Raw genomic sequence first — 15871 nt, forward strand, 5'->3', positions numbered from 1 at the left:
TATATATATATATACTTAGTTGTATATATATATATATACTTAGTTGTGTATATATATATATATACACATATATATAAAACCTTTACAATTAAACAATGAAAAGACAAATGAACTAAAAATTGAGGAATAGATAGTTGCCAAAGAATCTTTGTCAACGGCCAATAAACACATGGAAAGATATGAAAATGATTAGCGCTAGAGAAATGCAAATCAAAGCCACTATGAGATACAATTTTGCATCCTCTAGGATGTCTGAAGTTAAAAAGTATTGGTGAAGATGTGAAAAAATTGCAATCTTCATACATCGAAGGATTGTGAAATTGTGCTTCCACTTTGGAATACAGTGCAGCAGTTCTTCAAATTATTAGACATAGAATTAACAAATGACTGAGAATTTCACGTCTAGGTATCTATCCAAGAGAAATGAAAGCATATGTCCACATAAACTTGTTTACGGATGTTCAGAGAAGCATTATTCACAGTAGCCAAAAAATGGAAACAACTTGTGTCCATTGATTGATGAATGGAGAAATAAAATGTTGTATGTTCATATAATGAAAAATCAGTACCATAAAGGAATAAAATATTGATACATACCACAATAAGTTTCAATAAATGAACCTCAAAAACACTATGCAAAGTGAAAAAACCCATGATATATCATTCCAATTATGATGACATCTCCAGACTTGGTAAATCTGTAGAGACAAAGGTAGATTCATGGCTGTTGAGGGATAGGGGGAGGGAGAATGAAAAATGCTGTTATGAGAACAGGATTACTTTTGGACAGATGAAAATGTTCCATAATTATATTGTGGTGATGGTTGCACAACACTGTGAATATTCTAAGACCTACTGAGATGTACAGATTAAAAGGGTAAATTTTATAAGTGAATTATATGCCAACATAGCTGTTATTTAAAAACAAAACAAAATAATAAGAATGACAACATCAATACTATGTTATTTTCCATCAGATTGGAAGAGTTTCAAAGCTGGGTGACACAGTGAGTTGGCAAAAATATGGTAAAATAAGCCCTTTCCCATACTGCTATTGGAGATGTGTATGGATACAATGTCTATAAAGGGGAAATTTGCAATATTTACCAAAATTAAATATTTGTCTTTGGAGCCAACAATTCATCTTCAAGGAATTCATTTTGCAGATAGCACTTGCATGTATGCAAAATGATTTATGGATGATATTACTCACTGCAGTAATATTTGCAATAACAAAGTGCTAGAAATGATTAGAATGTCTATCAATAGAGAACTGATTAGTTATATCATAGACATCCATAAAATGAAATACCGTAGAGTTATTTTTAAAAATTTAAGTGTTTATATACTAACATACAAATATCTCCAAGATATATTAAATAAAAATATAGTTTATAGTTTGCGAGCCCATATTAAGTTGATAACAAGCATCATTAGCCATCAAATATTCACTCCCCCAACTACACTGTAGGAGGAATATGCTTCTCTACCCCATTAACTCTTGACTGGGCCATGTGACCTGCTTTAAGCAATGAACGCCAGTAGAAATGAGAGTGTGCTAATTGCAAAGTAAGGATTTAGAAGCGGCATGTGTGTTTGCTAGTCCCTAGGGCACTCTCACCATCTGTTATGAGATGAGCATGACCACGTAGCTGCTGCTCCATCAATTGGGATCCTGGAAAAAACAGGTGGAGTAGACCTGACTTGAACACAGCTGAGCCCAGCTGATTCCCACTGGACCCAGCCGAGCCACAGTCAATCCACAGACCTGTGAGTAAAAGTGCCTTGGTATCAGCCATTGACATTGGAGCTCTTTATTGTCACAATAAAACTTGTTACTAAAAAAGGGCATTAAAAGAATATATAAAATCTGTTTCCTTGTATAGTCATAACATACATTTGCAAAGCTACACAAGAATCTAGTAACACAGGTAGCCTGTAGGGAGGTGAATTGGGTAGCTGAGAGGGTGGCATGGAATATCTTCACAGGACAGTTTTCCATGTGTTTTATTGCAAATTATTAAATATGAGAGCAAATTATTTCTTCAAAAAATTATTCGACAAGGCATTATCTCTAGGAATTCTTCTGAATAAAATAGTGTTATCAATTTGAGTCACTCACAGCATATGGCAGAATTAGCCCAAGAAGCTATTAATAACATAAAATTAGGGAAAAACAAGCAGCTGGTGGAAGAGGTAGAAACTTATGTAGCCACCCGAGAGCTGGTGTCACAGGCCAGGTGATATAGAGTGGAAAACTCCAAACAGAGCCCTCTGGTTCCCAGCCTCTCCACCAAACACAAACCAGCTGTGTATCTTTTGGTAAGCCGTTTAACTACTTAGGGCCTACTATCTTCAATTGTTAAATAAATGGGAGTTTAAGAAAGTAGTCATCTCAAATTAAAAACAAATTCTATTGATAACTAAGTGATTGGAAATAAATTACAACAAAATTGATTTTAAGTAAGGTACACAGAGCTGAAGTCAACCTACAGAATTTCAAAAGTATTTATCCTGTGGTCTAGTTGTAAGAAGATAATTTCACTAAGCTGTTTTCACAAGTTGAGGTATTTTTCTTGGAGTAATAATGAGTTTGCCTTTTTTTTTTTTTTTTTTTTTTTGCCTTCAGGTTTCCCAGAAACTACTGCAAAAATCATTAACAACAACAAAAAAAATCGATAGAAAACAATGGAACCAATGGAAACCGGTGGAATGTATGCATTTCATACACTAGGTAGCAGCTGATAACGAGTTCTGAATATTGGGATTGCTCCTTTTCTTTTTTATGAGACAGAGTCTCGCTCTGTCGCCCAGGCTGGAGTGCAGTGGTGTAATCTCAGCTCACTGCAACCTCCGCCTCCCGGGTTCAAGTGATACTCCTGCCTCAGCCTCCCAAGTAGCTGGGATTACAGGCATGTGCCATCATGCCCAGCTAATTTTTGTATTTTTAGTAGAGACGGGGTTTCACCATGTTGGTCAGGCTGGTCTCAAACTCCTGACCCCGTAAGCTGCCCTCCTTCACCTCCCAAAGTGCTGGGATTACAGGCATGAGCCACCATGCCCAGCCTGGGATTGCTTCTGAGTAACTTTTAAGCTTAGACATTCAGCAGCAACAACAAAAATTTTACAATCCACAAATGGCCTTCAATCATGCTGAGGTCCCCCCACCACCCACCACTCCACTGATCTGCAGTAGCTCTCTCATTTACTCATATCTTACAAGCCAGAAATTGTTTTTCTCAAGTCAGTGGCATCAAAATCAGACATTAAGCTGACACCAAGAGCTATTTTGGTCATTTAGGACTACACTTTTTCCTGGAGGAAGAAGCCAGAGAAGAGAGGTTCCATTGGCAAATAGAAATGGAAGAGAAGCGAGAAACTATGAATTCGCTTCTTCCTACCTAGGGGAAGGGAGATCAGGTGTCAAGCATGGCATCAAATCAGATCCATCTCCCACTCCCATGTGTCACCAAAAACACAAATTCTCAAGACCAACGAGCAAAGCTAGTCTTACATATAGTGAAATTTGAAGGGCTACCGAGTACCAAAAATTTCATCATCCCAGAGGCTTTCCTTTGCACTACCTGAGTTTTAAATGTCTGTATAAGATAAATACTCTTAAAAGGCATTTCCTATGGAGAAGCAGGAAACCTGAGTGAGCTCTCCTAACGGGAGGCTTCTCCAGTTGGATTCTTGCCACTTCTCCAAAGTAACATTCTACTGCTATCCCCATGTCCCAAAGGACTGACTAGGATGAGGTCATTAACATTTCCTCCCTGACCCTTTACACTGCCTTGTGGGATCCCCTCCTCTATCTAGTCCAAAGCAGTTCTACACATCTAAACACTTATTCTTATCTTTAAAAGGTGTTTCATAACATGAGCAAAAATAATGAGGATATTACAGGTTCTGAAGTTTCATATCATTCATTTGGTGTTATTAAAATTTAAAATATTTTAATATCTATTCCATGTGTTATGTAGCTCTTTCTCTTTTCACTCAGAACAGTTTTCCTTGGACTCAGTCTGAGATCACTTTCCTTTCTTAAGTCAACGACTCCACCATTCAAGCCCAAGTGTGTTTTTTTGGTCCCTGGGAAGCATAAAGGCCTTCTTGAAAATGTCCTAGATGGATATTTTTCACTTCAAGTAAGGATAACCTGGATTTCTGTTGCCACATCAGATAGAGTAGCTTGCAGCAGATTCATAGTCCCTATGAGAATTACTAGAAAAATGCAATAAAATTTCAAACTATTTAACAGCATGAGACAGTTACCAAAGTGTCAGAGGCATTGGAAGAAGAGCAACTCCATCTGGAATAAGAGCTGGTTAAAATGAGGCTGAGACATACTGGGCTGCATACCCAGATGATTAAGGCATTCTAAGGCACAGGATGAGTTAGGAGGTCACCACAGGATACAGGTCATGAAGACCTTGCTGGTAAAACAGGTTGCAGTAAAGAAGCCGGCCCAAACCCAGCAAAACCAAGATGGCGACAAGAGTGACCTCTGGTCATCCTCACTGCTACACTCCCACCAGCACCATGACAGTTTACCATGGTAACTGCCATGGTAACTCCATGGTAACTGCTATGGCAACATCAGGATATTACCCTATATGGTCTAAAACGGGGAGTCATGAATAATCCACTCTTGTTTAGCATGTAATCAAGAAATAATCACAAAAATGGGCAACCAGCAGCCCTTGAGGCTGCTCTGCCTATGGAGCAACAGTTGTTTTATTCATTTACTTTCTTAATAAACTTTCTTTCACTTTAATCTATGGACTCACCTTAAATTCTTTCTTGCACAAGATCCAAGAACCCTCTCTTGGGATCTGGATCGGGACCCCTTTCTGGTAACAAAATGAGCAAAGATCAAAGAAGCCAAGATTCTGGAGAGTAAGAAAACTGCAGAAAGGTAAGCTGATGTTTGGCAGCTTTACTTTGCAACTGAGGACACTTTTCAACTTTATTTGCAAACTAAGAGGCTGAGAATGTGACCTTTCCTAGGCACAGGACCACAGCTGGAGGACAGAAACCAGAGTGTGAGAATCTCAAAGGACTAGAGAGATATAATTGGAAATTTGAGGAGGAAACATTCCAGTGAAAAAGGAAGAGCAGTGGTTTGATCCTGGGGGAGAGCCATTGTTCTCTCTTCGGAATCTGCCTATTTCTGAAGCTGAATGACTTGGGAGGCTATACACCTCAGCAGAAGGCATCCTAAATGCAAAGCATTGTTTTCGGCAGTCTCACTGTGATATTAATATAAGAATTCCAGTCTAGGATTTGCTGAGGGTAAGACCCTCAGTGAACAGAAGAAAGCACTAACAATATATCCCAGAATTGTAGATGAACCAAAGAAAGACAGAGCTTTTCAAAAAGTAAAACATACATATGTGGGGAAAATAAATAAATAAAACATAGCTTTGATTTAGCACAGCTTCTGAGGTTAAATTACAAGCCCCCCTGTATATGCCCAGCCCAGAGATAAGATAATGCTGCTGGAGAAATATTAACAAGAGCCTCTACAGTTTTTTATATATAATGTCTACCTTTAAGTAAAAAAATTTACTAAGCATGCCAGGAGACAAGGACATATGATTGTAAGCCAAGAGAGGTGAAAAAGACAATAAACAGATTCAAAGGCAATTGAGATAGTAAATTAGCAAATAAGGATTTGAAAGTAACTATGATTTGCATGTGCAAGAACATGAGCATACGGAGAAAATGGACTAAAAGATGAAGACTTTTCTCAGAGAAATGTAATTTATTTAAAAAATAATGTTTTATAACATAAAATAACTAAAATCAAGAATTTAAACAGGTATGTTAACAGCAGTTTTAACATGGCAGAAGGCAAGATTACTGAACTGGAAGACTTATCTACAGAAAATAATCAAATTAAAACACTGAGATGAAAATGAATAGGAAATACAGAAGACAGTGGAAGATATTTGTGGATTACAATAAAAAAGGGATGGAAAAAGATATACTATACTAACGCAAATCAAAAGAAAGTTGGAGTAGCTGTATTAATTTCGGACAAAGCAGTTTTCAAAGCAAGGAACATTATCAGGGATAAAGGGAAGCATCACATAATGATAATCTTATGGTTTCTTCTCTTCTCCAAGAAGACTTAACAATTCTTAATATATATGCACATAGCAAGAGAGGATCAAGCAGCATAAAACAAAAAAACTGATAGAACAGCAAGGAGAAATAGGAAAATTCATGATTATCGTTGGCAACTTTTACACCCGTCTACCCACAAATAACAGATCCAGCAGGCAGAAAATTAATAAGAATGGAGTTGAACCAAACAACATCATCAATCAACTGGCTCTAATTGATGTTTACAGAATATTTCATCCAATAACAGCGGAATACACATTCTTGTCAAGCTCACCAAAGCTTGAAACGTTCACAAAGTAGATCACATTCACCAAAGTAGATCACATCCTGGTCCATAAAACATGCCTTCCCAAATTTAAAAGAATAGAAATTATTCAAAGTATTCTTTCAGACCACAATGAAAACCAATAACAGAATGGGAGCTAGAAAAACCCAAAGTATTTGGAGGTTAAACAACCCACAAATAAATAGCACACGGGCTAAAGAAAACCTTCAAGAGAAGTTTAAAAGTATTTTGGACTAAGTGAAAATGAAAGCATTTGTGGAATGCAGCAAAAGCAGGAATTAGAGAAAAACTTATAGCACTGAATGTACATATTAGAAAAGAAGATCTAAAGTTCATTATCTAAGTTTTCACTTTAGGAAATAAGAAAAAGGAGAGCAAATTAAATACAAAGTACACAGAATAAATACCAAAGCAGAAATCAGTGAAATCGAACATAGGAAATTAATAGAGAAAAACAACAAAACCAAAGCTGGTTATTTAAAAAGATCCGTAGAACTGAAAAACTTCTATCCAGGCTAACCACGAAAAGAGAGGACAAATTACTAACATCAGAAATGAAAGAGGGACTGTCACTACTGATGCCACAAATATTTTAAAAAGATAATAAAGGAATATTATGAACAACTAGGCCCACAAATAAAACAATTATTTGAAAGAAACAGTCTACTAAAACTTATACAAGAAGAAACAGATCATCTGAATAGGCCTGTATTTATTAGTGAAGTTGAATCAAAAATATCTAACCCTCCAAATAGAATTCACCAAGCCCAGATAGTTTCACCAGTAAATTCTAACAAATATTTAAAAAATAAATGCTGTTGATTATGTACAAAATAATAGAAGTAGAGGAATCCTTCCTAACTCATGCTGTGAGACCAGCATTACTCAAGCATCAAAATCACATAAAGACATTACAATAAAGGACAATTACAATAAATATAGAAATCCTTATTCAAACTGGGATATTTTAACACGTTCCTTTCCATAAGTACTAGAACTAAGAAATAAAATAATAGTAACAATATAGAAAATGTGAACATTACATGCTTCACATGCAGATAACACTATACCCAAAAATGAGAGAATACACATATTCATTTACCAATGCATGCTGCATCAGAAAGCGAGCCTTGACAAATTTCAAAACACTGAAATAATAGAGATTTTTTCTTTAATTGTTGTACAATAAAGATAAAAGTCATTTTAAAAAAGACAACCAGAAATCTCCAAATATTAAGACTATTAATCAACACACTTCTAAATAACATATAATTCAAAAAAGAAATTAAAATGAATATCAGAAATATTCTGAGTTTAACTTCAATGAAAAATAGAACATGACAAAACTTGTGAGATAAAGTAGAAAAAGTGCCTGGAAAATGAAAATATATAGATTTAAATATATGTATCAGCAAAAAATAAAGCCAGAAAATAAATAATCTAAGAATTTATTACAATAAATAGAAAAAAATAACAAATCAAAACAAATAATAAATAGGCTAAGTATGGTGGTTAAAGCCTATAATCTCAATACTTTGGGAGGCCAAGGCTGGAGGATCACTTGAGCCCAGGAGTTCGAGACCAGCCTGGGCAACATGGCAAAAACCCATCTCCACAAAAAATACAAAAACTTAGCTGGGCATGGTGGCATGTTCCTGTGGTCCCAGCGACTTGGAAGGCCGAGGTGGGAGGATCACTTGAGCTGGAAGTTTGAGGCTGCGATGAGCCATGATTTCACCACTGCACTCCAGCCTGGGTGACAGAAAGAGACTATGTTTCAAAATTAATTAATAAAAGAGCTAAAATCAATAAAATGAAATCCAATGTACAACAGAAAGAAAACACAATTCAAACTACAGGGTTTGGGCAGGCCCAGTGGCTCATGCCTGTAATCTCAGCACTTTGGGAGGCTGAGGCAGGAGGATCGCTTGAGGCCAGGAGTTTGAGAACAGCCTGGCTAACATGGCAAAACCCCATCTCTACTAAAAATACAAAAATTAGCCAGGCGTCACGGTGCACACCTGTAGTCCCACCTACTTGGGAGACTGAAGCAGGAGAATTACTTGAACTGCGGAGGTGGAGGTTGCAGTGAGATGAGATCCTGCCACCACATTCCAGCCTTGGTGACAGAACAACACTCTGTCTCAAAAAAAAAAAAAAAAAAAAAAGCAGATAAATGAAACTGAAGAGCCTCTAGTAAGATTGATGCAAAAAAGGAGACAACATAAATTACCAATATCAAAGAAAACATTACTACAGATCTTATAGACAATAAAATAATGGTTTTTATTAACAACTTAAACCTAATAAATTTGACAATGAATCAAAAACAGTCCTTGGGAAAAAAAAATAACAGCCACAATCATAAAGCCATTACTAAAATTGAAGTCATTATTAAGATTTTTCTTAGAAGACATATACAGATGTAGATGGTTTTACTGATGTTTTTCAAATATCCTTAAATATTCTATTAGTCCATTTTCATGATGCTGATAAAGACATATCTAAGACTGGGCAATTTACAAATAAAAAAGGTTTAACTGGACTTACAGTTCCATGTGACTGGGGAAATCCTCACAATCATGGCAGAAGACAAGGAGGAGCAAGTCACATCTTGCATGGATGGCAGCAGGAAAAGAGAGAGCTTATTCAGGGAGACTCCCATTTTTCAAAACCAACAGAACTTAAAAGACTTATTCACTATCATGAGAACAGCATGGGAAAGACTTGCCCTCATATTTAACTACCTCCCACCAGGTGCCTCCCACAACATGTGGAAATTCAAGATAAGATTTGTGTGGGGACACAGCCAAACCATATCAAACATGGATATGCCATACTTAAGGTATAAATATAGATTGCCATAATAATGCCAATCTCACACAAAACCTTTCAGAGACTAGAATAGAATACCACCTCCCACCCCTACTTTTTTGGCATTAACTGAATACCAAAATCTGACAAAGACATTACTAGAAAAGAAAGTTAGGGACAGTGTTTCTAATGGATAGACATGAAATCTTTTTTTTTTTTTCTTTGAGATGGAATCTCGCTTTGTCACCCAGGCTGGAGTGCAGTGGTGCAATCTCAGTTCACTGCAATCTCCACCTCCCAGGTTCAACCAATTCTCCTGCCTCAGCCTCCCAAGTAGCTGGGATTACAAGTACCTGCCACAATGCCTGGCTAATTTTTTTGTATTTTTAGTAGAGACGGGGTTTTACCACGTTGGCCAGGCTAATTTTGAACTCCTGACCTCTGGTGATTCACCTGCCATGGCCTCCCAAAGTGCTGGGATTACAGATGTGAGCCATCACACTCAGCCTAGATACTAAATCTTAAACAAAATAGGAAAATAAAGTCCAGTGATACAAAACAAAAATATATCACAAAAATACTGGGTTTATTACAGTAATGTAAAGGTGTTTTGTCATTCAAAAAACAATCAAGATAATTTGCCACATTAACAGAGAAAAGAAAGATTCAATGATAATTTTGATAAATTCAGAAAAATAATTTAAAATCCATTATCCATGAATTATAATGATGATAATAGTAATAATAAAAAGAAAAATTCAGCAAACTAGAAAGAGAAGGAATTTCCTTTAACCTGAAAAGATGTATCTACAACAAGCATTGTAGTTAATTATGAAATATCGAAATATTTTCTTCTAAGATCAGGAGATGAAGACATTAGCCTTGTAAGAAAGGCCCAAGTCAAAGCAATAGCAACAAAAAGAAAAATATGTGTAAGGATGAGAAAGGCAGGGATATGCCTCTCATTATGTACAATGTGGTAATATATATAAAATGTACAAATGAAACCATTAGAATTAACAAATACATTTAGCAATATATAACTTATACATATATTTACTTTGCTTCTGAGAGTTAAATGCTACACATGGCCTCTGACTTTTCAGAATTCTATCACATCCATTGATAGAAAGGAAGCCAGTTCCTTGGCAGCATTTTCCACTCTCAACCCTGGCCTGCAGAGAAAGCACCAAGGTTCAGGAAGACCCTGGTTCGTCCCCTCCTTCACCAGCACCTCCTTGATTGCCTTGGTGAAAGGAGCCACCACTAACTCTCTCTGGGAAACTGCCAAGTGGTAGGTTTTGGGTTTTACGTATAAATCCATCCCAACACTCCACATTCATAAGCCATCTGACTCCTTCCTCAATCTTAGGCCAAGGAGATTCTGGCATCTCCATCCTATTAATTCTAGCCGATTGCCATGTCCAGGCTTCGAGTTGTTCCAACAAAATTGAAGACCCAGTTTCAGGCAGGTGTTCTAGTTTAATTTCACTAAGATGCCGAGCTTGTGAATCTTCACCAGGTTTGTATCCTATACATGTATCTTTCCAGAGCAAAATATTAAATCCCAAGCCATGGGTGAGTCCTTCCCATGTCAATAAACTTATCTCTATTTATCATGCTCCAGCATGCTCACCCCGCAAGTCTAATACCCTCAGCATATTCCCTTTCATACATATTCTCCCACTTTCTATTGGTATATGTTAGCCTTGCCCTGCAATTCCTTTGGCATATTCTGGCTACATTTTTCTGAAGCGGAGGTTGTACTTCCTTGTTCAGGCCGTGCTAAGGTCTGACCCTGTTTATTGGCCTGAAGTCAATGAGATGTCGAGAGAGTGGAACTTAGGACCTAACATCATATTGCAAGTGACCTCATTTATATCATGTTTTGTACAGTTTCCAGGAAAGGAAAATCTATTCTTCTTTGGCAAGGGGAAGAAGGTTACTTTTCCTGCCAGAACGACTTGGAGGGATTTTCTAGGTATAAGATGTAGGCTGCTCTTCCCAATATCTCCATGCCAGGTCTCAGGGTTTACTATTTTCCCATCAGGGCCTTGACTTTGACATAGGAAACCTGTCAAAGCTGTGCATTCAGCCTCCTTTGCAAGTCAGCCACACTTACAATCAGATGGTAAATGTGAAATTTCAGCAGAGCATGCCCTCAGGCTGCAGATGACAATACTTTCCTTTAAAGCTGCCGCAGAAATCTCTAACTGTACAGTATTCCTTAAGTTGGCAGTTAAGTACTCTAGACTTACCTTTTTTTATATTTTTGCAAGATCTTCAGTACTGTCAAAAATACTCACCCCATACCACAACTCTTACCATTATTCTTGACCTTATTATACTGATATGGGGCGGTGCCCACTTAATCTCTCATATCCTTGCCTTTCGCCTGCACCTTGCCCAATTAAATGAATGTGAAAGCTTTAGTATATATCACATTCTCTATGCCAGAGGGGTTTTGCCATCACACTTACTCCAGCTTTTTATTACGTTTAGACAGGTAGGAAAACCACTGTCAAAACCCCACTTGAGAATCTGCTTTCTGGAGCCATTCCTTGTACAAATTATCATAACCTAAGTTCCCTGGAAAACAGAATCAAAGGCAAAAGCTCTCAGCTAAGGCTTTATCGAGGTAGGAGGCACAATCCAGGAATCTAGAATGAAAAGGAAAGAAAAATAGGGAATACAAATATAAAGTTTTACCATCCAAGTTGGCTACAGCCTCCAGGAAAGGGCGGCTCTTTTGTTCTCTCACACGGGATGTCTCCAGTCGGAATGTTGGCATCACTTGCTGTGAAACAGTGAATAGTGAAGAAGAAAGGAAAACAGGTCTACTGGCTCCCTCCATCTTTTGTCTTTGATCAGTCAAATTTCACCACATGGAATGTTTACTTCACTGTGTTCCAGGATACGGGAGACTGTTAGGACAGCTAACCTTCCAGGGTGGCTCTTGAGGAGTCCAGAAGTGATGGGAGAAGCCAGAGCCACTGGTTCCATTAAGGACAGAATTGGAGGCCAGAACTGGAGTGACTTTCTTTGTGCTGGGGATAATGGAAAATGCCAGAGCCTGGTCTTCTCTAGAAGTTACTGAGACTGCAAGTATTGTTGACAGTCAAGGTGGCTGGTCTACTAAGCAGGTAGCCAAGTGTTTGGAAGGTGGGAGTAGCCAAGCAAATCTGGAGATGTGCAAAAACAGGAGGGATTAATACATTTACCATTTAGACAACTGGCTACTGAACACCTCCACAGGAAGAGAGATACAATCGGCATGTCCAAAACAGAATCCACCATCTGTACCCAAACATATCCCTCCTCCGCCTGTATTCCTTATCTAAGTGACTACCACCATCATATACTCATTTACCAAGACACAATGTAGATGTCATCTATCGCAACCCTCTCTCTTCTGCATCTTCCACATCAAATTAATTTCCACATCTAACTTCTCTCTTCCTAATATTGCCACCCACTCCCTCTACAGGGCTTCTCCTGCCTTAATTCAGTGTGAATTTTTTTGCAATAAACAATGTAAGAATTACAACAGTCTCTTAACTGATTTTATTTTCTTTGTTCTTACTTCCAGCTACTCCATTCTGCAAATGGAGACACCATAGACGTAGGGTAGGAATTAAAAACACTCACTTTGCAGTCAGACTGCATTAAGTTTGGATCTAACTCCTTTTTGTCTGGGTGGTCTTGATCAAGTTAATTAACTTTCTTGCTTCAGTTTCCTGCTGCCTTTAGGATTCACCCATGAGCATCTTAAAAGGATCTCTAAAGGGAGGGAACACAATGCATGACCAGATCCAGCTGTGAGATGACTGAGTAGCAAAGCATGTTAGGGGTACAAATCTATGTCAGGCGTGGTGGCTCACGCCTGGAATCCCAGCACTTTGGGAGGTTGAGGCGAGTAGATCATGAGGTCAGGAGTTAGAGACCTGTCTGACCAACATAGTGAAACCCCGTCTCTATTAAAAAAAAATACAAAACATTAGCCAGGTGTGGTGATGTGTGCCTGTAATCCCAGCTACTAGGGAGGCTGAGGCAGGAGAATCCAGTGGATCCGGGAGGCGGAGGTTGCAGTGAGCCGAGATCATGCCATTGCACTCCAGCCTGGGCAATAGTGTGAGACTCCGTCTCAAAAAATAAAATAAAATAAAAATCTGATTTATATTGTTTTAATTTTGCTGTTTCCATGATGAGAAGATGTTAGTCCCAGCCTTCTCTTGGGACAGTTTAAAGGAAACCAATCACACAGGCATTGACTCTGCTATTAAAAAAGTGCTGCGTTTTTTCAGTCTTTTCAGGTGATTAATATGATCTTCCACTTCTGAGAGACACGTTCTCTCTGGAGCCTAGACATTACTGACACGGGCCATTGGAAAAAAACAAATGATGAATTCAGGCAAATCCAAATGCTTGCATTAACCTCTGATGCTGTCATTTGTGCCATAAGTGTCTGGCTCAGGAGGTGAAGAAATGGCAAGAACAAATGAGGGGTACTTTCAAAACTGAAGTCACTTTAGACTGCATTTTATTGAAGATGTTTGTGGGAGAAAAGCCATTTAAAAGGGCATATGTAGGAGCTGGGTAACTGCCTGGTCTTAACAAATGTGACAAATAGAATGGCTGGCACCAAGACTGTGTTAGGGAATGGCGTGATCTAGGATCAGACACTGACAAAGATGAAGGAATCCTAGAGGTCACATAGACCAAAAGCTTCATGTTATAGAAGAAATTGGCCCGGAGAACAAGAAAGCCAATGGTTCCCAGTTTAGCCATTTCTACTTACATTGTGTGTTAATTTCCTAAGTCTGCCATAACAAATGACTGCAAATGAGGTGGTTTAAGACCACAGAAACTTATTCTTGCACAGCTCTGGAACACAAAAGTCTGAAATCCACGGTTAAACAGGGCCACACGTTTTCTGGTCTTTAGGGAAGAACTCTGTTTTGCCTTTTGCAGCTTCTGGTGGTCCCAGGCCTTTCTTAGCTTGTGGCTGCATCACTCCAGCCTCTGCCTTTGTCTTCACACACCTTTCCCTTCTGTCTATTTCTCTGTGTCCTCTACTAATCTTATAAGAACACCACTCACTGGATTTGGGCTCACCCTAAATCCTGGATGATTTCATCTTGAATCAAATCCACAAATACCCTATTTCCGATTAGATCACACTCTAAGGTTTCAGGTGAACATAAATTTAGGCATACATTACTCAATCCACTACAAAACACATGGCTCCTCCTTAACACAAAGGGGTCATTCCTGGGTCTGAGGGAGCAGGTAATGGATTCTGCGCCTCTCCCAATGCCTTAGACCATAATTGATGCATAGATGTTAAGAGTCAGACTGTCTGGATTCAAAGCTCATTGACTCTCAATAAATAAATCATTTCAAAGCTTCAGTTTTCTCAGTTACAAAATGGAGAAAACACAGCCCTCCTCATGGGAACCTCATAGGGTGGCAGTGAGAACAAGGTGAGATAATCCACATGGACCACTTAGCCCAGCATGTGACCCATGACTAGGGCTCAATACACACGAGCTGCTACCAATCAAAGCCGGCACGGATGCTTTAGAAGGGTTTGCATATCATACAAAATAAAATGCAATCATCCTCCAGGCTATGTTGGAAGCGCCATATGGCAGCTTGATAATTATTCCCACCCAGGTCACTCATTCTCTCTACCCCTTCATGGCAAAAGCCCTGACCTCCATACCAATACTTTCAGTGGGGCTTGATTTGCAGGCTTCTACCTGAGCTGTCTGGCTATTGGCAGTTTTTCATACTGTCGGATTTAGCCAGATTCACATTAGGATATTAAGCTTCAGTATCTAGACTAAGCAGAGATGAACAAAGACAAAGACATCCAAGATAAATAACTCTAGAACCTGAGCTCGAAAAGCTGGTGGCTCTCAGGAAGCTCTCAAAGTCTCTGAACTAAGTGGCTGTGTCTTGCCTGAAAGGATAGCAGGGAAGGAAGCTGGGGCTAGAACCGGGAAGACAGAGGAAGCTGAGGGTGGACCCCGACAGTGGCAGCTTGAAGTCCAATCACAACATCTTAAGGAAAAGCACAACGAGGCCCTGGGAAGGAGAAGTAAGCTGAGGAGGTATCTACCAAATCACGGGGTGAGAGGTATACCTGCTGCAGTGAACACTATGGGCACTGCCTAGATCCCCTTTCACAGCCGAAGCACTCATTTCTCAAGCCCTTGGGGAATCAGCTCTCAGGGAATCTGCTTAAACTAAGGAGAGCCACCCAGCCCAAGATCACATGGCCTCCCTGGAAGCAGCTCACATCCAAAGTGTGGGCCAGGGGGGAATGTATAAAGGCCTGGCCGTAGGCGGGATACCCCTGAGGGGTCATTTCATCTCCAGAGCTCTTACAGCATCAGATGTAACTCCATAAAAAGCCTCAATTATCCCCTCCTCTTGCAGGTGTCAATATTGAGAACAGCTCAATAAAGCTCTTACATGCAAATTGCCATATCATCATGTTTGCCAGAAAGCCCGTCCCAGACACCTACATTCACAAAATCCCTGAAAGAGGCTCTTCTATCAATCTCATTTTCTTGATGAGAAAATTGAGCTTCAGAGATCAAGCAATGTCCCCAAAGACATACAGCTGGTAAG

The sequence above is a fragment of the Aotus nancymaae genome, unplaced genomic scaffold (genome assembly GCF_030222135.1).
Source record: "Aotus nancymaae isolate 86718 unplaced genomic scaffold, 86718_ANA_hifiasm-v0.15.2.pri h1tg000032l_0, whole genome shotgun sequence".
Taxonomy (NCBI): Eukaryota; Metazoa; Chordata; class Mammalia; order Primates; family Aotidae; genus Aotus; species Aotus nancymaae.